This window comes from Pinus tabuliformis, chromosome 2_1, assembly GCF_031772625.1.
Source record: "Pinus tabuliformis cultivar Carrire ecotype Pingquan chromosome 2_1, CPIR1, whole genome shotgun sequence".
NCBI lineage: Eukaryota > Viridiplantae > Streptophyta > Pinopsida > Pinales > Pinaceae > Pinus > Pinus tabuliformis.
Window position 1 is genome coordinate 28,435,311 of NC_142299.1, and position 12,485 is coordinate 28,447,795.

Here is a 12,485-nt window from a genome sequence, read left to right on the forward strand (position 1 = left end):
TACCAGAACAGATTTGAAAGAGGGAAAGGTAGGCAGGCTATTGGATATTTGAAGCTTTGTGGAGTGATAGGGAGCAAAAGATTCAGATTCAATTAAACATAGAGAATTTTAACATGAATTATATATTTAATCTCAGTTTGAAAACATATATATTGCTTATAAGCTAGGACATAATGTAATTAAACAAGTTCAACCTTTCATATTCTTTTAAAAAATATAGATAAGAAAGACATATGAAAAACATAGATATAACAAGTTTACAGAGAAAAAACATCACCAATTTTCCTGACACATGAATCCTGGAATGATGTTTTGTATTAATGAATTGATCACTTTTAGCTCAGTAAATAGGTTTACATTAAAGTATGCTTTCTTGATACAAGTCCCAACATTGATACTTAGATTTATGAAGTACTTATACAAAACTTAGCAAAATATTAAGATTTTAAATATCAAGATTTTCCTTACAAAATATCCTAAAAATTGTTTACAAAAATAGTATAGAAATATAGGTAAATAAAACGGTTGTAGCTCTCTGGCACTATCTTCGATAATTCTAGTGCTTACTTGGCCTGAAAAAATCTACTTTGTTGTTGAAGGTGAAATATTGTTTTACCCAAGTAATTGGTATAATTTTTCCCATCTGTCTTCATCTGGAGTGGATAATTTGACTAGCTTCCTATAGGTTTCATCCACCTCAGTGTACTTTTTAAAATTAGGTTTGACAATAAATAAATGCTTTGTCTCATGTTTGATAAGCAAGTCGAAATCCAAATTTTCCATGAAGAATTTTCCTGTGATGCTTCCCTTGATGGTGGAAAAATTTGACTTATCCTTGGCTATGGTATATAACTTATGGTGATAATATTCTATCTTGATCAACTTATCTCCAATTCCTATCAAACTTGGCAGCCCATTTTGATTCAATACTTTGAATTTCCTGTGAAAATTTTGAATGTTGTCCTCTAAATTGTGGCACTTGTTCTCCAAATATAGCATCAAGTTCCTTTTTGTAAGGACCCTCCTCACCTACAAAATTGTCTTTGTCCTGTCTACAATCTCAAAATCCTCCAATTCTTCTTTGGTCTTCGAATTCAAAATCTCGATTAAAGCAACGGCTTCACCTGGCTTCTATCCTAAATCTTCTTTCACCTCTTCAATGACTTCTTTAGATATCTGTACTAATTCCTCCTGCTAAAAAATAATCTCAATAGAGGGCCATATTTTAGTCATGGCCTCATTTATTTCTATCCAAATGTTTTCCTTTGCCTATTTGTGCCATGGCAGACTCATTTTCCAACTATTTAATTCTCTGGGTTAACCTATGATTCTTTTGAAGTTTTGCTATGTACACATTACCAATATTTAATTTATATTCTTGGAAATTGTTTATCTGAGCTTTCAACGTGTCAATTTCCTATCCTCTAATAGATAAGTCCTCCATTGCTTTAACAATTTCTCCCAAAGAATCTGTAGATTGTGCCTCAACTATGATGGTTGTTGAAGTGGATGCTCCTGCTATTGATGTAGATGCAATAGGAACTGTTTTGATTTGAATGCTTGCCAAGTGTGTTGATTATTCTCATTCCTTAAGTAGTTTCTCCATCTTAGTTTCCATCTTCTTGATCTGCCCATTCTGTTCAATAATAATCCTGAACATGTCTTCTTTTTCTTTCTCTAGTTGTCCAACTTAGTTTGTCTATGGGTCTTCGATGGAAGGAAGCTTAAGCTACTTCTTGATAGCTACAAAATCAACATTTTTCCTTCTAATGAATTTTGTGGCATATTTCACATTGTTGGGATCATATCCTAGTTTAATTACTAGATCTTCTAAGGACTTGACTTTTGTGTCTTTAGCTAGAGAAGAGATCTTTCCCAATTTGAGTTGGGAATGAATGTTGTTGACCAAATCTTGCAACCTAGAAGCTTCCATTGCTAAAGTTGTGAAGTTCGAATAAAACATTTCTTCAGTTTTCTTATGCAAGTCTATATGGTCAATTGGATGAATTTGGTCAACATTGAAGGAAAAGATGGATTTCTTGTAATCTTCTAGAGTTTTAGGGAAAGGAGCTTCACCCTGGAGGAAGGGCATCTGCATTTTTCCTTTCTCTATTTCAAATCTAGAGAATAGCCTATGTTGTGAGAATGTTGTATGCTTCCAAAACTACGTATAAGTTGTAGGTTTTAGCATCTCATTTTTCTTCTTAATCTCTTTATACCTAGAAAATATATTTGGTTCATCTAGGTCATGAACCAATTCCCCTAACTGAGAGGTATTTGCTGGCTCTTGGGAGGCTAAAGAGGATGGAGATCCTACAAAATTATCTTCATTTCTAGTAGAAATATGGGGGCCTATCAAAACAATGGTGGATTGAACATTTTCCTCCTCCAAAACTTCTCTTGTTGGATTGGTCTTCAGTCACTTCTTGTAAATTTTGAATTCCTTTCCCTAGATTTATGTGACTGAAGGTGAAAGATATTATATTGGCCTCTTTTTGCTTATCTTGTGTTGTTGGAGTCTGTGATGTTGTTGTTGGGAGTACTTATTCTTTTGCCTCCTACAAAGTGTTTTCTAGCCATTGATCCTAGTTCATGGATCTTTCAATCTTTGGCCTCAGAGTGTGAGTGTAGGGTGTAGTCTTCTCTTCTATTCCTAGTTTTGAAATTACTCACAAGGGGTCATATGACCAAGTGAAGCTGAGTTTGAAGTTCATCTTCTTGAGGAGGATGTCTACTTCTTTAGTTGTTGTCCTAGTATTGCAGATAAAAGGGCCAACCTGTGTTTTTATTTTAAATTGAGGTTTCTTCTTGATTACCACAAAGTGAAACTTATTCATGTTAATCATACATGTGATATACTCTAGTGAGAAAATTCTCATTGGGACAAACTTGGGCAACTTGTATGGTGGAAATTCACACCCATATACTCTAATTTTTGTATAATTTTGGTACAAGTACCAGTCACCTATTTTGGTTTTCTCACTGAGATGAACAAATATTTTTATCTGAGGTCCTATCCTTGGTTCAACATTATTATTCAATAGGCAAGAGACTGTATATAAAAATTGGTCAACATACTCACTGAAGGTAAATTCATTGGATTGCTTCCTTACCAAGGAAGTTTAATTTCTACAATTGAAACTGAAATCTGTCTGCCTGATGGTATAGAAATAAATAGACTAGAAATGAAGCATATTTAAATGTTTCCTCTGTAGAAAAATTTAGGAACTCTTCGTGGATGGCATATGCTAGAAACTCATTGTAGTTGAATATGATTGAGGGCTTCTCACATGTTCAGAAAACTGACAAAAACCTTATGATGGCCTCATCAACCCATTAATCTGATTGATAGCCTAGTAAACAAGAAACAATGGAGATAATTTGTTTGGTCATCTTAGCGAACATGAAGGATGAATAAGGGGGATTTTTCTTATGTAATTGAGCATCCTCAGGGAGAAATGTTTCAAAGAGATTTTCTCTGTATGTGAAAGTGAGGTCCTTGTAGAGTTCCATGAGGAAATCTACTGAAAAAAGTTTTGGAGGGGCAGAGTTTTGAATTTGGAGCATTTGGGAAATGGAATCAAAGGTAATTGTAAAAAGGATATCATTGTTTTGGGCCACGATTTCCCTCTGACTAGGAATGTACCTAAAGTGGCACCATGAAATGAATTTAGGGAAATGGTAGGTCTGAGGAAAAACAAATTGGGGTAGGAAGGAGTCCCACAAACCCAATTCATCACTAAGATCTATGAATTTCTGTTTTAACCAGTTGTGGAGTTCATAGAGGTTCAACTCACAACTAGTTTCAAGAATTTTGTATTCTTGGTCTACCATTGGTTGATGGTCCAAATCAATTACAAGGGGTAGAAGGAGGTTTTCATATGCAGCCTTAGATTTTCATTTAGGAGCCATGCTGGAAAGGAAACGACATGGAAGTAATGAATTATCTAGGAATTGACTCAAAGAAAACTCTTGTCTGGGTACAATGGTAATTTGCTTGCTGACTGGTCATTGTGATAGGTCCTGGTCTGCTGACTAGGTGTTGTAACATTTCTGGTCTCTCAATGTCTCAGAACAGCAAAGGAAAGGCCAATAGAATTGGTTTTGGCTTAATTTATAAGTGAAATTTCTTACTGTTGTGATTAAGCTATTTAACTTGAGTGGGTCCATTGATCTGGGAACAGTTACATGATGGGTGCAATGGAGGTGCCACTTGGCAACAATGATTTGACGTGGAGCGGGAAGGGATGTGACTTTGATGGGAGAGGAATGGATGGGGAGGGCCATGTGGCAGAATTGTATTAGAGTGGGGTGGGGATGAGAGGCGCCATTTGCAAGAAGAGGAGTGGAGTGAAGGAGCATGGGGTCAATGGTTGTTTTACGTAGGAAGGTGGGAGAGATGGTAAGTAGTTTTATGTGCCAGGGGTGGGGGGGGGTCTGAAGTCTGCTTGAGGATGAAACGTAGAAAAAGTGGTATGCGGGAAAACATCTTTTCAGACCCCCACCCCTTGGTTAACTGTCGGAGGGGCAGGGAGGGGGGTCTGAAGTCATCACCCATCGTTGATTTGGACGGTGAGATCTCGACGATTTATTTCTTCTCATACTTTATTACAAATGACAAATGTTGTCATATCAAATAAAATTTATGCAAATCTATTATAATCGTGATTAAACAATGCAATTATAGTAATTAAATTAACTTTATTAAAAATAATTTGACCACAATTATACTATGTGATCAAATAATTACTTATTTTAACTAGACACACTTTATTCACAAGTATAATCATGCTTAAATGGTGTCATTAAACAATTAATCCTACTTATTTAACTCTAATGTGGCATTTAGACGAGCTAAACTTTATTTTTTTATTTTCTAAAGGTATTTCTCATCACATTTTTTCATTTTTTTGGAATGAAGTGGCATTTGAATTTTCTCACGTATTGGGGGGTATTTTCATTTTTTTTCATATTTTTATTTCTTTCATCTTTTCACATATACACTTTTTCTTTTGTATCCCCTTTCTTTTCTTTTTATTTTTTATTTTTTCTTTTTCTTGGAAATAATTTGTAGAATGAAACATTATTTGCAATATCTCATATAAAATCAATAGATAATCATCAATTGATCCTATTATAGGACCCTAACAGTGGCTCCAATGGGGATGGCATCCTCCTTGTGAAGTGTGAAGAACGATGTAGATCAGTATCATGTATCCATTGGGCAAGCTTGCCTTATTCTGTACTTGAACTGATTTGACTATTGTTATTCTTAAATATGGGCAACAAATCACCAGAAGCTTAGGGCCTTCTCTTTGAGCTTCCACTAATGTTAGCCACCCTCTCTCTTGTAGTAGAATAGTAAAATGATATTTACAATGATTCTAAATAAAAATTGATCTATTCTTGTGGAAAGTAGTGTTTGAGAAGTCTTCCATTGACAGGTCCACCTGGTAGTCCTTCTCCAGTCAAGTCTTTCAACAAGAATGCATTGTTACCTTTGAAAGTCTCAATTTTGTAGGGCCCTTTTTGTTGTAACATTATTTGGTTTTGACAAGTTAGTATATTAGTCAAAAAAATTTTTAAAATGTTAAGTTAGGATATGGATGCAAAAGAAAGAAAAGTTAAAATGTTAGGCCAATTTAATGTTTTATAGGCATCCATATCAATAATATGTTAGGTATTAGCTTCCCTAAACAAATAAGCCAAAAGGAAAATAAAATGTTAGGGAAGCAAAAAAGAAAAGAGTGTATTCATTTTATGTTTCTATAAATGCACAAGCTGCTAATCAAAATGCGCCACAATTCAAATATCAAATGTTATTTTCATGTGCAAAAGAAAAGGCAAAGGATTAAAGGTCTTGCTAAGCTTTTATATATCAATTAATTTTGCTATTAATTCCCTATCCCTAAGTTTTCAAAACCCCAAAGTTCCCCCTCTGCTCATATTACCCTCCACCCACCTTTTCCTAAGTTTATTACCCCCTCATACATTGCAAATGTTCCCCTCGGGCGATAAACTAATTCCCATCGACCCCACTGGGTGTCTCGTTATGTCATGTTAAATATTCACCACCTCTCACTCCATCTCTACCCATCTCCCAAGATCCGAGGCCTGCATGGCATTTCGGCCCCCCCTCACCATCCGAACTTTACCATTAGGGGGAGGTCCAAAATGGGCGGTATTCTAAACTGCGCCCGCCCCTACATGTTAGCACTATGGATTTTCGAAAACCCCTCGGGTGAAACTACTAACCACTTACCCCACCCCCACCGCGCCCCCCCCCCCCCCCCCCCCCCCCCCCCTGAAAATTTGTTTCCATCACTTCCGATACCACTTTCCTACTCGTTGCACTCCCACCATTCACCTTCCACCATGATATTTTCCGTTAGCTCCAGCAATTGCATTCGCTCCCTCCACAATTAAGTCATTAAGAAATAAATGGTTTAGTCGTTAATCTAATGGACCCATGCCATATTCAACAGAAATTCCACATTGTTATATAAACTTCCCTTTCACTTGTTAACAGGTTACTGAATTCATTCACTGTCACTATATTGCTTTGTTACAGGTTCATTGGGCTAAACTCTGACGTTTTCACCCACCAGAAACACTGTCTGCAAACTTGCTTTCAACCTATTACCTTTGGATTTTCCCCCAAAACCTGACTCCTCTTTTTGTATTGAAACCTCCAATATGATTTTCACTACTGTCCTTAGTCTTATCCAAAGATGCCTCCAAAGGACAAAGGACCAGAAGATCTTGTCAATCCTCTGCTTTATATTGCCATTGATTTTCACCACATCCCTTTGGCTAACAAAGACCTCAAAATCCATGAAACTCTCTATGAATTGGACCTCTTTGAGATGTATTGTTGGCTTGAGGACAAATACATTGACAAATCCAATGACATTCAGTTGTGGGAGTCAAATTTACCCCACTATATTTTTCCTTGTACCCACACCACCCCAGAGTTTGTTAGGAAGTTCCATGCATCTTATCTACCAAGCCAAAGGGCCATCATTACCTCCACTGGAGAAATTCTCTTTCCTATTACTCCTCAGGCCATAGACCAGATGATGCAAGCCCCCACAGTAGGTAATTCCACCCCATTTTCCTATGAAGCACTTGTTGAATTATACCAGAAATTAGATTTTGCCAAGAGGGCCAAAACTCTTGAGTTGTTCTTAACACAAGATGCCCCATTGCCAAAGAAAATTCCTCCCTATCCCTCCTATATTTTCCCTGACATAGCCAAACAAATCTTCATAGTTGTCTCCTACCTCCTTGGCTACTACGCTAATCAATGGGTAGATGAAGCCATGATAGGATTTATGTGCATTTTCTCTGTTGATTCTAAGCCCTCCATCATATTTAACTTTAGCCAATTTCTTGAAAAATCAATTCATCAACATCTTATCAAATTCCCAACAGAGGAGGTATTCAAGTATTATTCTATATTAGTTTATATGTTCTTATACTTTCAGGGAGACAACATCAACCTTTCTTTGCAAAAGCTGGATGAAAAAGGAAACCATTAGTCAGTCATCTTTTGGACTACTATGGTGATGAAGGAATAGAAGGAATACACATATAAACAGTTTATAGAGATGTTTGTACATCCAACATCAGTCTCTTAGGTAGTAGAATAGAACCAAGGATCAGTGAGGAAATTAGGAAGGTGTTGCAGCTATCAGACCAAGTTCAGATAGGAGATTGGTACCTCTACCAAAACTATACAGAATTGAGAATATTTGGATGTGAGCTTGCACCTTACAAGTTGCCTAAATTCCTCCCAATGAGGATTTTTTCTCTAGAGTACAGAAGGAAGATGCTAACTATGGATGAAATCCACTTTGTTGCTCCCATGAATAAGTCCCAGTTCAAAATCAAAACACAGATTGGGCCTTTCATTTGCAATACAAGAGCAGTAGGGGAAGAAGAAGACAAGCTACTAAAGGAAATGCAGCTTAGCCTAAGCTTTACTTGGTCATATGATCCATTAGGGACCATTTCTAAGTTAAGAGTAGAAACCAAATCTACTCCTTATTTTCACACTGCTAGAGCAGAGATAGAGAAGTATAAAAATCAGCTAGAATGGGTTGAGAATACCCTACAAGAGGCATAAGAGTAGCTGGTTTCATCCTCCACATTACAGTCTCCTACCATGTAGGAGAAAACAACTAAGAGAAGTAGAGAAGAACAGTCCCCTTCAAGGACTAAAATTTTCAGCGAGGGATTCAAAATCATGTATAGGAAGAAGGCCAAGCTTAGTTCCAAACTAAGCCTCAACAAGGACTCAGAGCAAGAGAGCATAATCACCACTAATGAGCCACTTGTTTCCTCATTAGTGGGTGATCAAACCACATAGTGTCCCACTACCTCCACGACTTCATAAGAGCAACAACAAATTATGCAGACTAGCACATCTAATTTAGGGGAGACAGAGAAAAGTATAATGGATATTTTTAAAGAGATAAAAGTCAGGAATAAGGCCTTGAAGGTTAACACCTACAACCAGTTTTGGAAGCATACTTATGGTGCTCAAAGCAAGCTACTGTCTCCAATAAAGGGAAAATGCAAATGGCATTCCTCTAGGCATAGGTTCCCCAACCTAAGGTAGCATCATACTACAAGAAAACATCTTTTGAGTTTGAAGTAAAATATATACATCTAATTGACCAAATGGATATGCATAACAAGAATGGGAAAATGATATTTTCAACTATCACTAACACTGCTATGAGTTTGTCTAAACTTTGGGTTACATTATCAAATGTCCAATCACAGCTGAAGATGGAGAAGGTCTCTTAACTTGCCAAAGACACCAAGATTAAAACTATGCATGAATTGGTGATTAAAGTGGGTTATGACCCTTACCACATCAATGTTGTGGAAGATATTATAAAGAAAAAGAATTTAGACATAGCAACATTAAGGAAGCAGATGAAATTTCCATCTACAGAAGATCCTCTAGCCAAGGATATTGAAGAGATAGAGACACAAAAGGCAGATATGATCAAGCTCATCATGGAGCAGAGTGCACAAATGAAGCAAATGGGGACAGAGATGGAAAAATTGATTAGAGAGAAGGAGAAAGCTCCCAAAATGGTTGTTGTCCCTTTGTAAGCACTCCCTATTACAACCATTCCTACAACCATATATTCTACAACAAGTATAGGGGATGGTGCAAATAAGTTGGAAAATGCAGTACAAAACATGTCTCTCCAAACTGAAGAGATCAAAAAGTTGAAGGATCAAGTGAAACTTTTATAGGATCATCAAAACAAGACTAAGACATTTCATGCAACAAAGCTAGAGAGAGATCAAAATCAGATAGAGGCATGGAAGAAGTCAGCAACTGAGTCCTCTATTGGCTATACACTGGGTCATGTTAAAGAAATCATCTAGAATAATATCATTGAAGAAATAGATGAAATCTGGCCATGTATCCAGATTATTTTTTAGCATAAGGAATTGATGGAGAAAGCTAAGCAAACTATTTCTACTATCAATGCTCAATTGGGAGAAATGCCTGCTATAGGCAACATCATCATAAAGCTCCTCAATTCCAAAAACTGATATGAGATGGATGATCTAGGGGTGGATGGAAAAAAATAAACTATTCTCAAGGTAAAGAAAGTTCTAAAAAATAAGAACTTAGTTGTACAGTTGACAAAGAATTGTCACACTCGGGAGGTAGCAGTTAATTGGTTTTTCAATAGAATTGATGCATTGAACAAGAAAGGTTTGCCTTCCTTATTTGTAATCAATGAAAAATTAATGATCGGAGAAGACTACATGAAGAATCTTCAGGACATTGCCAAGGATATAGATAAGTTTTCCAACATCAAAGGTTCTATGACAGACAAAGATTTTTATGAAGCTATCAACAACATAAGTTTTATCCAACATGAGATAAAAACACATTTTTGCAATAAAAAACCACTTTTGATTGGTATACTGAGGTAGATGAGATTTAACGCAAGGTAACAACGATTGTTATTCCAGATGAAAAATAGTGGGATAAGTTGTGTGAATTTCAGGACTAAAGGACAAGTCAGTTTCACCAGCGCAACACCCGAATAATGGCCACTTAGCAACTGTTCTCCTTCAACTTAGGGCCAAATATTCAGATTCGTTCCTTTTGATCAAATTACTTCTTTTCTATTAGTTCTAAGCTAATAATAGAATGTCATGTCACTCAGGCATTAATTGTAATATTTTTGCAATTTCTCTTAAATACTTCATTCTGTCGAAGTATTTAGGGTTGAACCCTTGAACAAGTTATCAAGCAGATTTGTACCAAGATGGAGAATTTTTTAGATAATAAAATATTTTGTATTTGCCTCATATGGTCTCTCTCATTGAGTTGTATTTCATTTTGTTTATTCATTATGTCTTATTCATATAAATCATGTCTTTTGCAGTTATCTGATTTAAAATTTAATTGAATTTCAGTTTCATTTTGGATCCTCTGTGAAGTTGTAATTTAAATAAGAGATAAATTTACAGAACTATCTGTTATTGTAAATTCCTCTTTGAGAATAAATTGCACTAGATCTCTATGATACTCTGTTTATATTTTATTGATTAAGAAAACATTATTTTCTTAATTTCTTCTTATAAATGGTTAAATACTCAGTTCGAATATTAAATCAGTTATACTTCTCCATATTCTACTTATCCAACCCGCTAAAATCAAAATAACCATGTGCATGTAAAGAACAACCTTTTAGTTTAGAGCACCTATTTATAAACAGTTTATTGGTCATCTAATCATTAAAATCAACAAAACAATATAGATGCTTTGGCATAACTAATTGACCTTATGTTATCTCAAAGGACAACATCAGATTGGCGTCGTTGCTGGGGAGCGAAGAATTGAAAGCTAAATTTTCCCTAGGGCAATGATTTTCCCTTTCCTTTAAGGTGAATAAAGGATAAGGATATAGGTCAAAATATTTCACCTAGTGATTCCATTGGTCCAAGCTGGCTCCTTTTAAGCACACTAGATCACGTTTTGATTATGAGATTGTTAACCCTCTACTAGACCCAGAAAGACTTATTAGGGGAGCCTCTTCAAGGAGAAGACATAGAACACCTTCTTCTTCTTTAGCTTTACACCCTGAAGACATCTCATCTGTAGATCCTTTTTCATCTGTACCATCCCATCCTGATTGGACTGAACTACCTCCTAGGGTTTTTGAACTCCATTCTAGAGGAGTAGATCTTCCATCATCCTTTTTAATACAGTCACTTGAGTCATATCAAGTCGCATCTATTCCTATCAAATCACCTTCATCTAAGGAAGAATTGGGTTTACATTTAATTTAATTCAAGCCTCAAGATTTCATTACTCCAACTCCTTATTCTATTCCATCAACCTCTACTAATCTTGAAGAGACATTTTATGTCTATTAGAAACCTTTGTTTGATAATAAGGAATACTTTCCACCAGGAGTTCAGAAGTTGGTTATTAAAACCCCTTTGAAATCCTCAAAAAGGTCTCCTCCCTCTTTCTCTCCTCCACATACTAATACCCCTACAAATTCATCTTCATCTCCTACATCTTCATCTTCATCATCCTCCTCTTCTTCATCATCATCCACTCAGTCACCCCATACTCCTCCTGTTGTTATGGCTTTTCGATCCATTGTGAAAGCAAGGTATGATACCCTAGTCCTCCATACAAACTTGGGAAATTTTCCTGATGGATATCTGAAACATCTACCAAGATTTAAGGGAGAAACAAGTCCCTTAGTAGAGGATCATGTATCAGCTTTCCTTGATTTTGTTGACAATATGAACATAGAATAGGAATATGTTTATATGAGATTATTTGTACAATATTTAGAAGGAAATGTTAGGATCTAGTTTAGGAAACTTAGAGTTGACTCTATTTGAACATGGAATAAGCGCATAACTATATTTAAAAATAAATGGGGGGTAAAGAAAGATCATGTTTACTTTCTCACTGAATTTGAAGAACTAAAGAGAAACCCCAGTGAACCAGTTGTTGATTTCATCAAAAGATTTAAAAAACTCTATCATAAAATGACTGATGATTGTAAACCACCAGTAGCATCTGCGAAGGTCATATTTTCTAAAGCATTTGAAGATGACTTTGCAGTGATGCTAAGGGAAAGGATTTCTAATACATTAGAAGATATGCACACAAATTCTATAGAGGTGGAAACCAATAGGTCAGCTTCTGGAAAACTTAAAGCTAAATCAGAGAAAGAAGAAAGAAAACTAAAAGCTAGGGTTGATGACTCATCTTCTTCCAAATCTAAATTTGAAGATCAAAAAATTGATGAAATTACATCTTTACTTAGAAGCCTTTCTAATAGAATTTATAAAATTGAAACATAACATAAAATTGCTTTGCAAACTGTTGTCAGAACTCAAGCTCAAACTCAATTTCGAAGAACTCCTCAGATGTAGATTCTTCAGAGACCAATTTTTTATCAAAACATTCAACC